Below are 5,194 nucleotides of genomic sequence, written 5' to 3'. Positions count from 1 at the left end.
TATATAAATAAAGATTATTGTTATTATTATTACAAGTGATGTGTTAAACTGAAATCTTGCTAGATCCGCTCATCTGTAACAGTGATCCAGAGCTGCCAGTAAGGCCGGGGTCACACTAGAGAGGAATACGGATGAGTGAGAGGTGTTAAAAGCACGCATTACACAGGGACCAATGATTCTCTATGGGGCAGCTCCCAACAGCCGTATAATTCTCGCCCGTATTCTACAGACCGTGCCAATCGCAGCATGGATTGTCAGTCTATGGGTGCGCAAAAAATACGGATTACACACGGACCACACGTGTGACTTGTGAGAAATACGCAGGTCTTTTGGCAGGTGACAGGAAATGGGCCAATCCATCATCAGGAAGCCTAGACATGCAAATGAGCTCAAAAAGCGCTCCAGACATCCAGGAAGTACGCCTCCACGGAGTACATCAGCGTCATGGCGCCATATTTTCTGAATGTGGAGATGTTGATTGTGTTAGTGCAGGAGCGGCCAGAACTCTGGGACCAACGTGATGCCCATTATGCCAACCGGGCAAGAAAGGAGGCGTCATGGAGGCGTCATGGAGGCGCATATGTCGCCAGATGTTCCATGATTTTGGTGATTGGCCACGTGAGGAGCAGCAGAAACTGAGTAAGTACAAGGCCAAAAACTGATTAAAAATACCTCACATCAAAAAATGCATATAGAATCAGCCCCCCCCCTTCCTGTGCTTGTACTTTTTTCCTCATGAGGCGGGTAGATTTTGATGTGACCCATGGTTTTACACTGCCATCTTTTGGCCCAGGCCACAAGCTCCTCATCCTCCTACCCTACCAAGTTATTAAGTGCAGTTACTTGATACCTGAACTATTGTGACCCTGTGTATCTGGCCTGGATGGCCCAATTAGATATGCCACCCTGGGTAGAAAGCACACCCCAGAAGGCCACATGCCTAGGCTACTGGTAGCAAATTTGAGCTATCAAATATGTGAAATTGAGAATATTTCCTGTCACATTGCAGTGGAAGATGTGATGAGACGCTGGCGCAGCATCTGCGACCAATACAGGCGGGAACGTCAGCAGCGGTCCAGGAGTGGTGATGCGGGACACCTAAAGAGGAAATACGTCTATTATGATCGCCTCTCCTTCCTCGCCCCTATTCTGGATCTGAGACCGTAAGTAGATACCTCACACCACATTACACAGATACTTTACAGGGCCAAAAATATTGATTTATTTTTGTCTCTGTTCTATTTCATAACAGAACTCAGTCCAACCTTACGGATAGAGGAACTGGCTCAGATACAGAGCCCATCATTGATCCTGTAGGGGATGAGGTGGCTGGCCCATCTTCTCCCCCTACAAGAAGCATGGGTGAAGAATCCTCTCAGGAGAACCCAGCGCCTGCGCCACAATCCCCACCACCAGGACCGTCTGCTGCTGCACCATCAGCCATACTGGAGGAGCAGGGCAACATGAGCAGCAGCCCAACTGCCCAGATCCGGGGCTCCCCACAGCCTGCTGGAACATCCCAGCGAGGACGAAAAAGGCGCCAGATCCCTGCCCAAGATACCCGGACCAATGTGGACACAGGGGTCCTCAACTATCTGTCTAGAGTCAATAATGATGATGGCGAGGAGGCATACTCACGCAGCATGGCCCTTTATCTTCGTGCCATTTCCCGTGAGGTGAGGCTCCGTATTCGAGGATGTTTTCAGATCCTGCTTGATGCAAGCACACACCCCAATACTCCATATGAGTTGTTTGAATATCTGGAGAGGTGGCAGCTTTCACCCAGAAATCTAATGCACCTTAGACACCACACACACATGCTTGCTCAAGCAGGCTCTGAGGATCCTCAGATACGTGGGCCTACACCTCACCCCCTTCCTCCCCCTACCCAACCTTTACAACACCAGCAACATATGTCTGCCTCTAGCCAACCTCACTAATATGGCCACTTTTTCCCACCCAGTGTTGGAGGCTGGTCCCAACCTGGTTGGGGACGACATGGCTATATTGGTGGGTATGAGACACCAGCCTACCCGACCCAGCAAGATGCCCCTGTTCATTATTACTCTGGCCAGTACCAAGCCCAATCCCAGGAGGCAGTACACTACCCACATCATGGGCAACAGTATGCCCCCACACAGGGCGATGGGCAAGTTGGGCAAAGTAGCCAGCAGCAAACACAGGCTGGTCTTCCGCCTTCTCCTCCCCCAACGTACCAAAATTTATAATGTTTCCATTTTGTTATTGCCTAATGTTATTTTTGTTGTTTTCTATGTGTGAAAATTTTATTGTCACACAATGTTCACATCTGCAAAAAGGCCAATTTGGCCCATTTCCACATTTCTGATATGTTTTGCTTTAAAAAGAAAACAAAAAAAAGGCTAAAGTAAACATTTGTCTAATACATTTTACGTCTCTGTCTCAATTAAAAAAAACCGTGTTAGCATACGTTATAACATACGCTTACCAATGCAATTCAACAGTCATAGAATCAGAAGGGGAAGAAATATATATATTTAGACACACATAAACCAAAATATTATAACATAGACACAACATGCTTTTGCCAAGAAGTTTCCCCCTCAGGTGACATTAAGGAATTAGTGAAAATCACGCACTTTGAGGCCAGAGATCGGTCTATGTTGATGGTTGATAGGTGGTCTCGCCCTGCGCACATTGTCCGGCCTACGCACAACACCAGCAGAGGAGGAGCAATCATGTATCCTGGTGAAGTTATGAAGAACCACACAGGCTTTAACTACTTCATTAACATTTTGTTCACTCAGCTGAATGGCAGACTGGAGTACCCGCCATTTTGCACAAAGAATGCCAAAGGAACACTCCACCAGTTGCCGAGCACGTGATAGGTGCAAGTTAAAAATTCTGCGCCTGTGGTCAAGGTTGCGTCGGGGATATGGCCTCATGACATTGCGCGTTAACTGAAACGCCTCATCTGCCACAAGGACATAAGGGACAGATTCTTGAGTGGAGCCTGGTAGCTGGCGTGGTGGTGGTAGATCCAACTGGTTGGTGCGTAGCCGCCGAGCCATTATGGAAGTATTGAAGACTCGAGAGTCTCCCGTCCTTCCATAGGCCCCAATGTCAACAATTATAAACTTGTATTGAGGGTCGGCCACATCCAACAATACAACAGAAAAGTATTGTTTATAATTGAAGAATTGGGAGCCAGAGTTCGGCGGCTTACGCACCCGGATATGTTTGCCATCAAGGGCCCCAATACAATTAGGAAACTGGCATTCCTCCTCAAAGTCCCTTGAGATCCTCAACCAGTCTTCCATCCTGGGCTCGGGCATGACCACTTGATGGAGTCTTGTCCAGATTTCACTACATGTCGACCTGACTATGCCAGAAATGGTAGATCTTCCAATGAGAAACTCATGGTGGAGGGCGGCATAAGACAGGCCAGTGGACAGGAAGCTGAAGAACAACAGAAATGGAAGATTTTAGAATGCACAAATTAACAAAACACCACGTACATACTGTACATACCAAACTTGTTAGTGATTCACATCTACTAACACACATATATTTGGTTGCACAATGACTAAGTGACATTCAGTACATATTACACATAACATTCTGGTCTGTAAGTTTCAACATATCTGGAATAAGATGAGGGCATTAAACTTAGTCCATGAAGCAATAAATACAGACTTTGGCCAACACATCATGAACATAGAGAATGTGATTGTGTGGTACATACCGTATTGTGAGTAGAAGTCGCTCCTCTGCAGATATGGCTTTGTGCATCCTTGTGTCCTGAAAGTGCGCCCTGGGATAACCTGTCTCCAAGAGTCGATCAAATGTTGCAAGGCTCATGCGACAGTATTGGTAGAATTTTACAGGATGATCCCGCAGAGAAGAATAGAGGCGGTGAAAATGACCTCTTGTGAGTCGTTGCCTCAAAAGTGGATGTACCCACATGCGTCTCCTCCTCCGCGGATCCACTATCACTGGGTATGGTTGCCCAAAGCGCCGTGACAAAAGCCAGTTGAAGAGAACACGGTCAGTTGTGTTGAAACTCAGACTGTCTGCCATGTTGCACATACAACAGCAACACACCTAGTGAAGGCAAGGTCACAAATGGGCAGAATGGAGGCTGCCACCTGTTCCTGAGCCAATAAATAGGGTGCAGGCTAATGATTTAAATAGTTTGCAGGCCTCAAAACCGTTAAATGTCCATTTTGCAAGGCTGCGCGAAAATCTCGCCATACGGATCACATACGGATTCTGACATGTGCAAAATACGCAACCGCACCTTGATTACGGATGACATACGGAGCACTGTTTAGGGGCCATTCATCCGTATTACGCATGTAAACTAAGGACCGTATTTTGCGTCGGTTAGTGTGACCCCGGTCTAACAGGGAACACAGTGGAGACTTCAGCTGGCAGTGGGTTCATGAAGCAACAGTGGGGAAGTTGCAGAATTCGTTATCTGCCGTTACCTGCAGGCAGCAGTGAGGTTACCAGGTGCAGACACAACCAAAGCAAACATTGTGTGTTTACTCTTCATGCAAAGTATAACCTGATCTCCAGGATGTGGTGTATAATAAATTCTGTGGGGGATAAAGGCGGCCTTGTCTTACCTACAGGTTGTGCTACAAACACCTCAGTTCTACACAAGGGATTCTTTTATTATTCATTTTTGCCAGTTTTTCCCTCGTTTTTTTGCAGTAATTTATTGTTTTATGCTCCACAAACCACAGACGAGCCAGGACTCGTTCTTTCCACGCTTTGTATGAATTGTAAGGCTGTGTTCACACACAGTGGTTTTTTAGCGGTTTTCCCAATAAAACCGCTATAAAACCACTAAAAATAAGCTTCCCATTAATTCCTATGCATTTAGCACTTTTTGTGCACATTGATGCGTTTTTTACTGCGAAAAAACCGCTTTGCGGTAAAAAACGCAGCATGCTCATTAATTTTGCCCATTTTTCCGCGTTTCTGGCTATTTCTATGCGTTTTGAAAACGCGCGTTTTCTGCACTAAAACCGCACGGTTTCTGGGAAGGGAGTCAGGTTTTCCAGCAGAAATTTTCTGCTACGTGTGCACTTAGGCTATGTGCACACGGTGCGGATCCTCCCACGGATTTTTCCACACTGATTTTACTAAATCCGCAGGACAAATGACCTGCATTTTTCCTGCGGATTTCTTCCTTTTTTTTGCGGTT

General features: G+C 46.4%; 1 long non-coding RNA gene across 1 annotated transcript; it reads right to left on the bottom strand.

Moving 5' to 3' along the window:
* Positions 1–2,497: 2,497 nt before the first annotated feature.
* Positions 2,498–4,798, bottom strand: LOC141056202 (uncharacterized). Its single transcript, XR_012221594.1, has 2 exons — positions 3,725–4,798; positions 2,498–3,438 (listed from the first exon to the last, which is right to left on the bottom strand). It is a non-coding gene; the product is annotated as an uncharacterized lncRNA (long non-coding RNA).
* Between the last annotated feature and the right edge of the window lie 396 nt (positions 4,799–5,194).

Source organism: Dendrobates tinctorius, unplaced genomic scaffold, assembly GCF_039654945.1.
Source record: "Dendrobates tinctorius isolate UK_male_01 unplaced genomic scaffold, ASM3965494v1 ptg000196l, whole genome shotgun sequence".
In the NCBI taxonomy this organism is placed as follows: Eukaryota; Metazoa; Chordata; class Amphibia; order Anura; family Dendrobatidae; genus Dendrobates; species Dendrobates tinctorius.
Note: the sequence above shows the minus strand (reverse complement) of the source record. Positions and strands in the feature narration are given on the sequence as shown.